The sequence below is a fragment of the Trichomycterus rosablanca genome, chromosome 14, assembly GCF_030014385.1.
Source record: "Trichomycterus rosablanca isolate fTriRos1 chromosome 14, fTriRos1.hap1, whole genome shotgun sequence".
NCBI classification, from domain to species: Eukaryota; Metazoa; Chordata; class Actinopteri; order Siluriformes; family Trichomycteridae; genus Trichomycterus; species Trichomycterus rosablanca.
The window spans coordinates 34,044,810-34,059,997 of record NC_086001.1 but is presented as its reverse complement, the minus strand read 5'-3'; the positions used below and the strand labels follow the sequence as shown (position 1 = coordinate 34,059,997).

The following is a 15,188-nucleotide window of genomic DNA, read 5'->3' as shown; positions in this document are numbered from 1 at the left end:
CAGTTCTGAAAGTTTGCAACCCTAGTTGGAGCAGCTAGCACCTAAAATAAAATGCTATCTGATGAAGACTATTAAATTGTTAGTGTGAAGGCTTTACTTAAAATTATCATATTATTATTATTATTATTATTAGTTATTATTATTATTGTTATTATTGTTATTATCTCCACGTTCAAAGTTATTTGTGAGGGCAAACTGACAGATGACTTAAGATGTTAATTATTTAAGCATTAATTTACCCATTGAACGGGTCACCTTGGCCATCATCGCAACAATTGCCCCCCCTGAGAGATTTGTCAGGAGCCGCCACTGCACGTGAGTGATCAAACTCATTCTTCATGGAGTTTGCACTGTAAAAAATGTGGTGTTGAAATTACTTAAAAAATTTAAGGCAATAGTTTGCATGGATCTTTTTGAGTTGAATTAACTTTCTGTTTTATTAAGTAAATGGAACCTATCTAAGCCACTTAAAATATACTTAAATACATTATCACAGTATAACTAAAATCACTACGTTGAGTCAACTTAAATATTTTTAAGTTGAATCTACTCAGGTTTTGTAATAAACACAACTAAATAAAGTCAAAATGAAGGACTACAAATTCAAGTTGTACCAACATAGAAAGATCCATGCAAACTATTGCCTTAATTTTTTTGCTTTTGTATTACTTAAAATATAAGCACACTTAACTACCACTCAAATAAATCAATTTCCAGTCATCAAATACAATATCTGCATTTATTAAAAGTGCAAACAATTAACAAGCAGCAAAAGGGCTTGCATATATATATATATATATATATATATATATATATATATATATATAGTACAATCAAATAGTAATTGTAATTTTGTCCAACTTTAAATAGTGATTTGAGTGAACTAACAACCTAACTTAGCAAAGTAAGTTGCACAACTGCTTAAAAAGGTGAGGCAGCCGGTTGCCTTACATTTTCAAGTCAGATTAACCTTTAGATTTTTAAGGCTGACTAAACATTTTACTTTTAGTTTACTAAACTGTGCTTTTTTTAACTAAAAAAATGTTACTAAATGTTTTTTTTACAGGCAAAAGTTTTTTACATATCTGAACTGGCAGTTGGTAGCTCAGTGGTTAAGGTACTGGTCTAGTTGCTGGTTCAAGCGCCACCACCACTAAGTTGCCACTGTTGGGGCCCTGAGCAAGGCCCTTAAACCTCAATTGCTTGTATTGTATTCAGCCACAATTGTAAGTCTATCTGAGTAAAAACATCTGCAAAATGACAAAAATGTAAATGAATATGTTACGCTCTTAACAAGTAGCTATGAAAGAAATTTAAGACAATTTAAGAAAATTTTATTAAAACGTTTATTTGACTTTAACAACAGACATTTATTTTAAGCCATAAACCTGTGCCACTCCAGCAAAAGTATAATTAGCATCAATAAACAAACTAGTTTTCTAGTATAGTAAGCAGAGTCAGGATACAAACACGGCAATGGCCAGGAGCGCCCTTGGTAATGACACAATCTGTAATGTTTCAGTAGTACTTCTGGACTGGGATTGCATTGCATATTAATCTGCAATAAAAAACACAAACAATTTTAAAATAATATATTTACATTTAAACAATATGATGATTTAGCTCTCGTTTAATAATCAATTAAGACAAGCACAGTAAATCAGCTAAAGTTCAAGTATGTAAGCAAAATTCCAATAAATTGACAATAAGCATATTCATGTTTAAAAGTTTGCAACTATAGCTAACTATGAATACCATGAATAAGGCCCTACCTAATTCACAGTCGTGAAAATCACATCAAATGAGCCGCTTACTTACAATCATACCGCATCATAATGAAGTGTACCAGACTGTTTTGTGGTGTGCTGTACCACAGACAAGTTTAGCTTACTAAGCTAACACGGTTAGCCCCAGGCCATTCAAACCAATGGGCATCATAACCCGCTAGCATGTCAGCTAACATCGCTCTCTGTGTACCAAAAATGGTTAAATTGTCACCGACAAGCCCAAATTTGCAAATAGATTACACTTGTACACCTTTATATAAATTAACAATTTGAAAAGAACTCGCACTCGTCTGCCATACAATATTTGAAATTTTGGTTGAGAAAATACGTGAAACTAAAATCCTAGTAATTCCACTCATTATTCAGTCAGTTTATTGTTTATGCATTTGTTAAGTTTTAAACATAACTTGTATTATGTTGAATAGCTGAATACCTACCTCAGGGCAGGTCAGAGCAAAATCCAAAACTTCAGCGTCGTCCTCGTCCCTCAACTCAACTCGGAGAAGTGCGCATGTGCAGTCACAGAACGTAGAGCTTCTGATGCTCTTCTCTTCTTTGCTTTGTTCAGACAACTCAGATATTTTAGTTGGCTCAACTCAAAATTGGTATGTTGTACTAAAGCAAAAATAATGCGTTGAAAAAGTTTACAATTTTAAGTTTGTCTAAAATAATGTCTTTTTAGGTTGCCCAAACTCAAACATTTGAACAAATGTAACAAACTTATTTTTTTTTTGTTGAACTGACTTATTATATTATGTTTAATTTACCAATGTGCTGAATCATTTTTTAGAGTATAGAAAGTGGGACATTACCATTTTTAATATAAGAGCCAGTATTACTGGCTCACTTAGTTTGCCAGTGGTGCCATGTCTTTGCCAGATGTGTTTTGGGACATGTGGGCCATAAAAGCATTTCCTATATGTGGGCCACTTTTGGCTCATATGCTGTTTGCCGATGCCGGCAGTGAGCCGGCAGTGCCGTAACGTTGTCAGAAGTGGCCCACATCTGTATGCTATCTGGGACAAGGTCTGAATTTCACTTCTACTCTTTTCTGTTCTTTCCTCTCCTGTTTTCTTCTCCTCTCCAATCTTCTTTAATAATGATTTAGTGTTTTTATTATCTTATGATTTATGAATAGAATTTTAGGTTACATGAAGAACTATTTAGAATTATTACCCACCCAGTCCTTTACATCCACTTTCTATTGTCACTCCAGCTCAAGCCTACATACAAATACATGGACCGTAAGTTTAGTCCCATTTAACAACCGTGGACACATTTGCTGACATAGAATTCCAAACCAAACTCTCATCACACAGAGGACTCGGATGGAATTTACAGTTTAACAAATACATTTATTCATCAATAAAGAAACACTTGTCTCCTGACCCCTCAGTTGGTCTTGGTCAATTGGTCACCTCCATGATAAGAAAACATCTGAACTACCACAATAGTATTTATTTATTTTTAAATGTAATTGTAAAACATGTCAGTGCAGTCTGTATTAGGATTTATATGAACTGGGTTTTATGCACTAGAAGATGGTGGGATAATTAAATGTAAATATGAGAATTTCTTTTAACAAAGGAGTTTAGCTACCACTAATTTGGTCTATAGATAAACACAAAGAACAAAGACTCATGATGATAGAACAATGCAACACTGTTCAGTCCACAGCCCTCCATTCACACCTTCTCATGTACATTCTGGTTGAGGACGGTTCATTATTTGCTAAGTGGAAATCGTCTAAAGACTAGAATTTTGGAGTGTAGACCTAGAAGTGTTAAAGTAAGAGGCTATTCATTTATGAAAACTTAACAATTATACTATGAAGAATTTATGCAAACACCATAAAGACCAGGGTAAAATCCACTTGAAAGTAAAAGTTGTTCTGTGTTTATTAAAGTAGATTAAACTTCAATAAAGAATAAAAACAGATTCAGATCTGAGGTTGGTACATTACACCACATTACATTTGATGATTAATGATCATATTCATACAATCATGTACATTTGATAATTGAAGTAGAACAGTTCTAGTGAATATTAGAAGAAAAAGAAACAAAATCATAACTTCTGTGTGACCGTACTGGTGTCTATTTTAAATGCTGCTTCCAGTAAAACTTCATCTGCACTATAAGCAGCAGTATGAGTCATCTTTTTATGTGAATGTGCTGGTGTGGTGTAATTCCTTTCACTAAAGTTATTTTCAGACAGTGAATGGTGATATGACCTCTCTCCTGTGTGAATGCGCTGGTGTTGTTGAAGAACATAAAATACTTCCCACACTCTTAACAGTGATGTAGTTTTTCTATGTGAATACGCTGATGCCGTTTGAGATTCTTTTCATGAGCAAAACTCTTTCCACACTCTAAGCAGTGATACGGCTTTTCTCCAGTGTGAACACGCTGGTGTACTTTAAGGTCACTACTTTGAATAAAACTCTTTCCACACTGAGCAGTAATATGGTTTCTCTCCTGTGTGAATATGCTGGTGTACTTTAAGAGCATTACTGTAAGCAAAACTTTTTCCACACTCAGTGCAGTTATACGGTTTCTCTCCTGTGTGAATACGCTGGTGTTGTTGGAGTTTACTCTGTTGAGCAAAACTCTTCCCACACTCTGAGCAGTGATACGGCTTCTCTCCAGTGTGAATATGTCGGTGTATTTTAAGGGATTTACTTTCAGTAAAACTCTTCCCACACTGAGCAGTAATATGGTTTCTCTCCAGTGTGAATACGCTGGTGTACTTTAAGAGCATTACTGTTAGCAAAACTCTTCCCACACTCCAAGCAGTGATACGGTTTCTCTCCTGTGTGAATACGCTGGTGTTGTTGGAGTTTACTCTGTCGAGTAAAACCTTTTCCACACTCTGAGCAGTGATACGGCTTCTCTCCTGTGTGAACACGCTGGTGTACTTTAAGGTCACTACTTTGAGTAAAACTCTTTTCACACTCTGAACACTGATATGGCTTCTCTCCTGTGTGAATGTGCTGGTGTCTTCGGAGCGTACTCTGATGAGAAAAACTGTTTCCACACTCTGAGCAGTGATATGGCTTCTCTCCTGTATGAATGCGCTGGTGTTGTTTAAGATGACTCTGCATTGTAAAACTCTTCCCACACTCTGAGCAGTGATATGGCTTCTCTCCTGTGTGAATACGCCGGTGTTGTTGGAGATGACTGTGTAGTAAAACTCTTCCCACACTCTGAGCAGTGATATGGCTTCTCTCCTGTGTGAATGCGCTGGTGTCGTTGGAGATGACTCGGCGCAGTAAAGCTCTTCCCACACTCTGAGCAGTGATGAAAGTTCTTCATGTTTATGCTTTAATAAGACTGTAGAAACTGTTTCCTTGGAAAGCAACAGAAACAAAGAAACAAGTCGATTCATTAGAATTACTTTTACTACATTAATACCACAATAATATTAAACTCATCACCTAGTAATAAAAACATTAAATTCACTTCACGTCTAAGTGAGAATCTGAATTTAAAGAACATCAGGATAAAATACTTATAAATACTGCAGATAATAATAATTAAATAACTATAAATAACTTGATATAAATAAAGATATAAGAGATCTGACTTTCTCAACATCAGTCCTGCACCAAGCAAATCTAATCCAGTTCATGACAGGACTAATAATTAGCTCACAAGTGTAAATCTTTGGTGTGCTGGGAGTAAAAAAGGCTTCATAAATCCCCACAATTATGAGCATAAAACTATTTAAAACTGTCTGAATATATTAACCTGATAATATTAAATAACATAATAAAATAAAATAAAAAACAAATGCAACATAAATGTAAAAGAAACAAATAAGAAAACCCTTTACCTTCCTGTTAGAATCCTGGCAGCCACTTTAGCAAAGCTGGTGTCTCCAGCAGGTCGTTTCTAATGAAGAACGTGCAGAAGATCCTTCTTACCAAGTGACTCAGCTACAAGTCTAGAGTTTAGTCCTTAAATAGAGCTGAGGACAAAGACCCAAGACCAGTTAAAAACTCTGCATTGGTCAATCATCAGCCAACCATTCACACCTTCTTGTGTGAAGTACTAGCTCATTATCTATGGAACGTGTGCAGATGAACTAGATGGAGCCACAAAGCATGATGGGTGAAGTCAAACTACACCTATTTATCTCAGCAGAGAAGTTATTTACATTAAATCCTAAACACAAACAAGGAATTGAAAGGCTATTCTGTAAAGTGAAATGACATGAACTTAGATAAAGCTTTTATGATAAGAATCTAAGTCATGTAAAATGCTGTATGTATATTTGTGTGAATTAGTTTCTACTGTATATGAGGAACAATAAGAAAACTAGAAGAGGAAACACCCACCTATAGATTTATCTGTATTTATGGTGTAGAAATATTTACTGTGCACTTGTGTGTCTGTGAACTGTTTGATTTACTACTGCGGTCAAGCCTCCACTTCAAAATGCTCAGTCAAATCAGCCCCCACATTGTTTGTGAAGATGTGTGTATACTAAACATTACGGTAAAAGCGTGTGACGGAACTATTTAGCATAGAATTTCAGGCTTTAAAATAAAAGGGTTGGAAATAACGGGACATTATGATTTTACTTTAAATTTAGAGTCAACTAAAATGTAATCTAAGCTCATTTCCATTTTAATTTAGATTGTTATTAAATGCAATAATCTTGATTACATGAATTGTTATTGTTATTAAAAGTTCTCGTTTCCACAGAACAATTCAACTTTATAATGATAATACACCACTTGTAGTTTACACTCAGTTAACATAGTCATTCTGATGTATAATTTCTAAATACATTCTAGAAATGTGACACTATAAAAGACCTTTATTATAAAGTTTAAGGGTACCAAAAAACAGGGTTTAGATGTGCATGAAAATTTTAGCATAAACCATGTGATCAGTACCGTAAAACAGGGTTTAGATGTGCATTAAAACCTTTAGTGTACACCATGTGACTTGTACCGTAAAAAAGGGTGTAAATGCACATTACGTTTTAAGCAAATTTTTGTGAGCATTTAAACCATGTTTTACGGTATGCTTAAAGTTTTAGTGGGCATCTAAACCTTAGTAATTTTATTTAATAGTAACATTTATTAGTAACACTTTAAATACTACAACCCCTGGCAAAAATGATGGAATCACCACTCTTGGAGGATATTATTTAAATAGTTTAATTTTTTAGGAAAAAAAAAATGCCACAAAAGTCATTTTTAAAAATTTCAACTTTCTGGCATTAAGAAACAAATATAATTGTTGTGGTAGAGGAAAACTCTGTAATTTGCCATTTAAAAACAAAACATCTGCAGCAGATTAAATGTGCTAATTATTCTTCAGTTTAACCTCAGAGAGCTGTTGCACAAAGCACATTGACATGAATCATGGCTCCAACACAAGATATGTCAGTTGAAACAGAGCAGAGGATTATAAAACTCCTTTAAGAAGGTAAATCATCATGGAATGTCGTGAAAGATGTTGGTTGTTCCCAGTCATCTGTGTCTAAAATCTGGACCAAGTACAAACGGCAAAAAGAACGTGGGGTAGCGTAGTCAGTAATGTAAATAATAATAATAAATACAAATAATTATCTTGCAATATAATACGGAAGCATCGTAGTGACAGTAGTGACGTTTATATTCGCAGTTGTTTGTAAATGTTTAGTGAGTATATTACAGCATTTAAGTTACAAATTTACCCTAATTCTGTAATTAAATCTCATATTGTACCAGATGTAACACTGTAACTACAGCTATGTGCATGTACTGTATTAAGTTCTTTATTGTTTGTATTATGTAGTTTTACTCCATTCTGATGCACACAGTGTATCACACAGCTAGAAAGCAAATAAAACCGACATAACTGTGTTCTGGAGGGTGATGCATGCTGATTTTGTGACCCACAAAGTGACCCCATCCCACCAGTAGATGATGTTAAGAAATATTTAAACATGATCATAAAATGTAAAAGTAGAGAAAATTAAGCAGAATGAGGAGGTTTAATGAAAGTAAATACAAGTTTGTGCTTTAGGAAGAGAAACCGGTGCGTCTCTTGTGTTATGAGGCCGTGTCTGTGGTAAAGGAGGACAATATTAATGTAGATGTACATTATAAATATACTGTATAAATTTGACAATTTGACACCAAACACAGAATTCAGCCTCCAAGAAAAACTGCAATCACAGCAGGATAAATTACAATCGAACCCTTCAGGGCCACCATACTGCTGATGTGGCCCTCGGTAAAAATGAGTTTGACACCCCTGCACTATAAGATGGGATAATTACACGTAAATGTGAGTATTTCTTTTTACAAAGGAGTCTATAGATCAACACAAAGAACAAAGTCTCCTGATGATAGAACAATGCAACACTGTTCAGTGGAAATCATCTAAAGACTTTTGGAGTGTAGACCTAACTCCATGAAGCACTGCTCTTTCAATTTTGCCTCTGCGAATGTTGCTTGCTGGACTAAACTGTGTCTCTGTTTTTAGACGGTGAATCGGTCCTCGACGGTGAACAGTTACTTTGATGCTTGTCCTCAGTGGGTTGGGCTTATTTTGCATTGTAAATAAATACCAAGCTTTGCAGGATGAAAATTTACAAATGGCCTGTACTCTCATGTAGGGGGCATGTTTTTAAGACGTAGATGTTGATGTGTAAAATGAAGTGCACATGAAGGATTCTCCTTTTTAAACTGGTTATAAAGAATGTGGGTCCATGGCTGTCGTCATTTATTGATACTTCCTTTTGGTGCAATTCTCCTCCACTGTTTTCGAGCTATAAAAATGACAAATTTCTTTGGGGTAGTAGTTACATTTCTATATGTGCTGCTGGAGGTTTGTCTTTCTTTTCTAATCCAAGTAGTCCTCTTGCTTTATTTTCTCTCTCCTTTCTGAGATTTCATGCAAAACTAGCTCTTCAGAAAACACTTTTTTTTCCTCTGTCTCAAACAAATCCAAAATGTGTGTCTCTCTGTTTGAGGTAAAATCTTCAGCTGGTTCTTGTAGGTCTTCAATGGATACTAAATTTTCTTCTGAAACCTTTTTTTCTGTCATTTTTTCTTCATCCGTCATTATTTCTTTTAACCAGCTTTGTTCCATGACCTTTCCTTTCACATTTCTTCGATTATAGCGCCATGAAACATTCAACCAATCTTTGTTTTTCTGTCTGTCATTTCCAAAAATGTCCACACTCAATCTTGTCCAAATAGCAGAACTGTATGAGGTGTCTTGATTTAAAATATCAACTGACAGGAATCTTTCAGCAACAGATTCAACTCCTCCAGCTAGTGTCCATATGTCTGCTCTTGCAGCTCCTTTTCCTTTACGGGACTTTGGCATTGTTCTGATGTGACTATGACAGACAGATAAAAAGACGGACGACAGACAGACACAAACATTATTACATTAATAGTGACTTAGAGGTTAAAGTACAAAAGCATTTGCAGCAATCAGACAAATAGAAATACACTATTGCCAAAAGTATTCGCTCACCCATTCAAATCATTGAACTCGGATGTTCCAATCACTTCAATGCCCATAGGAGTATAAAACCAAGCACCTAGGCATGCAGACTGCTTCTACACACATTAGTGAAAGAATGGGTCACTTAAGAGCTCAGTAAATTCCAGCGTGGTACCGTGATGCCACCTGTACAACAAGTCCAGTCGTTAAATTTCCTCGCTACTAAATATTCCACAGTCGACTGTCGGTGCTGTTATAACAAAGTGGAAGCGATTGGAACGACAGCAACTCAACCTGATAGAACACCTTTGGGATGAATCAGAGCGGAGACTGCCAGTCAGGTCGTCTCATCCAGCATCAGTGTCTGATCTCACAAATGCGCTTCTGGAGGAATGGTCAACATTCCCATAAACACACTCCTAAACCTTGTAGAAAGCCTCTCAGAAGGAGTTGCAAAGGGTGGCGACATCATATTAAACCTTATGGATTAAGAATGGGAGTCACTCAAGTTCACATGTGTGTGCAGGCAGACGAGCGAATACTTTTGGCAATATAGTAGGGAACAAATTCATATCTAAAATACTATCTAGTGCACTATGTAGGAAACATAAATCCGTTATCTGATATACAATTTAGTGCACTATGTAGGGAACATAAATCCATTATCTTAGTGCACTATGTAGGGAACATAAATCCATTATCTGATATACAATTTAGTGCACTATGTAGGGAACATAATTCTATGATCTAGTATACTATCTAGTGCACTATATAAGGAACATGAATTCTTTTATAATATACAATCTAGCGCACTATGTATGTAACAAATATATTATCTAGTGCACTATGTAGGGAACATAATTAATTATGTAATACACTATCTAGTGCACTATGTAGGAAACATAATTAATTATGTAATACACTATCTAGTGCGCTATGTAAGGAACACAAATCATCATCTAGTTATACTTTCTAGTGCAGTATGCAGTCAACATGAATGCGTTATCTAATACACTATCTAGTGCACTATGTAGGGAACCTAAATCCGTTAACTAATACGCTACCTAAAGCATTATGTAAGAAACATAAGTCTATTATCTAGTACACTATCTAGTGCACTAAGTAAGGAACATAAATCTATGATTGAATATACAATCTAGTGCACAATCTAGGGAACATAATTAATTATGTAATACACTATCTAGTGCACTATGTAGGAAACATAATTAATTATGTAATACACTATCTAGTGCGCTATGTAAGGAACACAAATCATCATCTAGTTATACTTTCTAGTGCAGTATGCAGTCAACATGAATGCGTTATCTAATACACTATCTAGTGCACTATGTAGGGAACCTAAATCCGTTAACTAATACGCTACCTAAAGCATTATGTAAGAAACATAAGTCTATTATCTAGTACACTATTTAGTGCACTAAGTAAGGAACATAAATCTATGATTGAATATACAATCTAGTGCACAATCTAGGGAACATAATTAATTATGTAATACACTATCTAGTGCACTATGTAGGGAACATAATTAATTATGTAATACACTATCTAGTGTACTATGTAAGGAACACAAAATCATCATCTAGTTATACTTTCTAGTGCACTATGTAGTCAATATGAATGCGTTATCTAATACACTATCTAGTGCACTAAGTAAGGAACATAAATTATTTTCCAATATACAATCTAGTGCACTGTGTAGGGAACATAAATCTATTGTCTAATATACTGTCTAGTGTACTATGTAGGGAACATAAATATATGATCAAATATACAATCTAGTGCACTATGTAGGGAACATAATTAATTATGTACTACACTATCTAGTGCACTATGTAAGGAACACAAGTCATCATCTAGTTATACTTTCTAGTGCACTATGTAGTCAATATGAATGCGTTATCTAATACACTATCTAGTGCACTAAGTAAGGAACATAAATTATTTTCCAATATACAATCTAGTGCACTGTGTAGGGAACATAAATCTATTGTCTAATATACTGTTTAGTGTACTATGTAGGGAACATAAATATATGATCAAATATACAATCTAGTGCACTATGTAGGGAACATAATTAATTATGTACTACACTATCTAGTGCACTATGTAAGGAACACAAGTCATCATCTAGTTATACTTTCTAGTGCACTATGTAGTCAATATGAATGCGTTATCTAATACACTATCTAGTGCACTAAGTAAGGAACATAAATTATTTTCCAATATACAATCTAGTGCACTGTGTAGGGAACATAAATCAATTGTCTAATATACTGTCTAGTGTACTATGTAGGGAACATAAATATATGATCAAATATACAATCTAGTGCACTATGTAGGGAACATAATTAATTATGTACTACACTATCTAGTGCACTATGTAAGGAACACAAGTCATCATCTAGTTATACTTTCTAGTGCACTATGTAGTCAATATGAATGCGTTATCTAATACACTATCTAGTGCACTAAGTAAGGAACATAAATTCTTTTCCAATATACAATCTAGTGCACTGTGTAGGGAACATAAATCAATTGTCTAATATACTGTCTAGTGTACTATGTAGGGAACATACATATATGATCAAATATACAATCTAGTGCACTGTGTAGGGAACATAAATCAATTGTCTAATATACTGTCTAGTGTACTATGTAGGGAACATAAATATATGATCAAATATACAATCTAGTGCACTATGTAGGGAACATAATTAATTATGTACTACACTATCTAGTGCACTATGTAAGGAACACAAGTCATCATCTAGTTATACTTTCTAGTGCACTATGTAGTCAACATGAATGCGTTATCTAATACACTATCTACTGCATTATGTAAGGGCAGTTGTAGCCTAGCGGTTAAGGTACTACACTAGTAAGCAGAAGGTCGCTGGTTTAAAACCCCACCACTGCCAGGTTGCCACTGTTGGGCCCTTGAGCAAGGCTCTTAACCCAAAATTGCTTAGACTGTATAATGTAAGCCGCTTTGGATAAAAGGCATTTGCTAAATGCTGAAAATGTAAATGTAAGAAACATAAGTCTATTATCTAGTACACTATCTAGTACACTGTCTAGTGCACTATGTAAGGAACATAAATTTTTTTCTAATTTACAATCTAGCGCACTGTGTAGGGAACATAAATCAATTGTCTAATATACTGTGTAGTGCACTATGTAGGGAACTTAAATCTATGATCGAATATACAATCTAGTGCACTATGTAGGGAACATAATTATGTAATACACTATCTAGTGCACTGTGTAGGGAACATGAATTTGTTATCTAACACTATCTAGTGCACACTAGTGCATAGGTAACATAAATTCATATCTAAAATACTATTTAGTGCACTGTGTAGGGAACATAAACCAATTGTCTAATTCACTATCTAGTGCACTACGTAGGGAACATACATTCATATCTAAAATACTATCTAGTGCACTATGTATGGAACATAAATCCCGTTAACTAATACGCTACCTAAAGCATTATGTAAGAAACATAAATCTATTATCTAGTACACTATCTAGTGCACAAAGTAAGGAACAAATTCTTTTCTAGTATACAATCTAGTGCACTAAGTAGGGAACATAAATGTATTATCTTTCACACTATCTAGTGCACTATGTAGGGAACATTAATGTGTTTGTGACGTGAACAATTATCTCCTTGAAATGAGTTTTTGGAACTTGGGATGTCTGCAATTCAGATATAGAACTACCGTGTATGTGTGTGTGTAACTTACCTGTACACACTGAGCAGGAGCACGCTGAGAAAGGAACTTCACTAAACTATTACACGCTATTAGCGCTCCAAACTACTCATCTGTTCACCTAACACAGTCTCAGCATAACTGAAGTGCTCCTCCCGCCCAGCTCCGTTTCAATTGGTGCCGTTATGTCCCAAGACCCGCCTCCAGGCACACAATAGGAACTGCGGATTGGCGGTGGAGTAATCGTAGTGCTTTCTCATAGGCTCCATTCAGCAACTATAGTAAAGTTTGTTAGAGAGAACAAAAGAAAAGGGAAAGAAAAACATACATGCGGTACTTGCAGATAACAGTCGCATAAAACAAATGTTTGCACAAATTATATAAAACCAAATTACAAAATAAACATTTCACTTATTTTAATAATCTCACAAATCACTTCTCAGTTTTAAAGGTTAAAGGCAGCAGCATCTTTTAGATCAGAACAGCTATTAACATTAAATATCACTAAAGAGGAAATCCTGAAGACAGCAATGTAAACCTTTCATTTAAATACAAGCTGCAGTAAAGTTACATAGTTGATCCATGGTAAAAAAGAACCTCACAGCTCAGCACAATGGTTAAACTGCACAACCCAACAAGTTAAAATAACCCATCATGTGTTCTGTCCAATATTTACCCAGTGCTGGGTTGCCAAATAACACATTTTCACCTGCATTTGACATTTTCTCTTCTGTATACCAAAAACAGTCGCCAGTGAAGGTCTACAACACGTTACAAAAACACTTGGGACAGAAGAGCCATAAACACTCTCTAATTTTTATATATTATACAAATAAAGTAATAATAATAAAGTCACAAATTTGTACCCAAGCAACAAGCTGTAATTTATTTCTAGCACCACTATGTGGCGACGATGTCTGTACAACATTTTAAACTTCACTTTACAAGTCAGTTGAATGTGTTTTACTGTTTCATTGTGTTGCTGTGATGAAGAAAAAGCCGCTGGGTCAGTGTGTAACAGGAGGTTTGGAGTGAAGGTGGGTGTGTGTGGATAAAAGCTTCCAGCACCTGGTATTCCCATCCAAGTACTAATGTTAGAATAATAAAATTGGACACCCCATCAATTAGCAATGTGAAAGTTATAGCATAATAAAACAGAGTTACGATTATGTTGGTGCAAGGTCGGTGTGAGTAGCTACTGGAAGGGAGTGAACGGATGATTGGTGGCACACAGTCCCATAGAAGAACTCCCTGAACACCTTGTACAGATAAGGCCGGTTCAGAGCCTCGGACAAGGTCAATGACACCGATAAAGTAACATCTGAAAGAAATAACTAGGACTGGTTTGAACAGACCATGGGAACAAAGAACCCAGAAGGTGTGGGCAAAATTATAAAAGCACGCTGAACCCTGCGCTCGAGGTCTGTATCTCTCTGACTTGCATGGATTGTTCTCTGAAAGCAGAAGTGCAGATACCAGCTGGTGAGGCCTGAGGAGAACCAACCCTTTTCTAAATAAACTTTGTTAGACTTGAGAACTTGGCTAGTTGATCATTTGTCACCCAAAACTCGATTTATCGATTACTAACCAGGCCCGACCCTGCTTAGCTTCTGAGATCAGGTGTTCTCAGGGGGGTGTGGCCGTAAGCGAGAAAGGCTGTAAACAAGCTGCTTCTTATAGACGACTGTCGTTCAGCCATTCTAAATAAATAAATAAATTATTAAAAGCTTAAAATTGTTTAGGTTAGCTCGTCAAATTTTAGACATTATTTATGTAAACAACAACAAACTGATAAACTGATATGATGAAGTAAAAGCTCTGAACCTTTTCTGTATTTTGGCTCCGCTGTTCCTCATGTTTCATGTTTACAGTTTCTCCATTTTACACTAATTACTAAACTTGTGTTTTTACTTTCCTGGTTGTTTCTGTGGTATTTGTGTGATTAGCTGATAGTCATGCACTGAGGATACAGTGGGTCACTGCCAGTGTTGCCAACTCCTCAGTAAAGAAAGTAGCTATTCGCTGTCCTAAAAGTCGCTAAAAGTTGCTAAATGAAGTTATCGCCTAATTTGCATAAGGGTTAGCACATGTCGATAGATCTATATATTATTATAAACTATAGGTAGCACATCTCAATAGATCCATTGATCTGTATCTCAGACATATAGTAAACATGTAGTATGTTTACATGTATCTCAGGCATGTAG

At 35.4% G+C, this 15,188-nt stretch overlaps 1 long non-coding RNA gene and 1 pseudogene across 1 annotated transcript; both read right to left on the bottom strand.

The window, feature by feature from the left end:
* Positions 1-3,812: 3,812 nt before the first annotated feature.
* Positions 3,813-5,675, bottom strand: LOC134326876 (zinc finger protein 239-like; annotated as a pseudogene).
* Positions 5,676-7,759: 2,084 nt separating this feature from the next.
* On the bottom strand, positions 7,760-13,303 carry LOC134326577 (uncharacterized). Its single transcript, XR_010014533.1, has 2 exons — positions 13,015-13,303; positions 7,760-9,134 (listed from the first exon to the last, which is right to left on the bottom strand). It is a non-coding gene; the product is annotated as an uncharacterized LOC134326577 (long non-coding RNA).
* Positions 13,304-15,188: the final 1,885 nt, after the last annotated feature.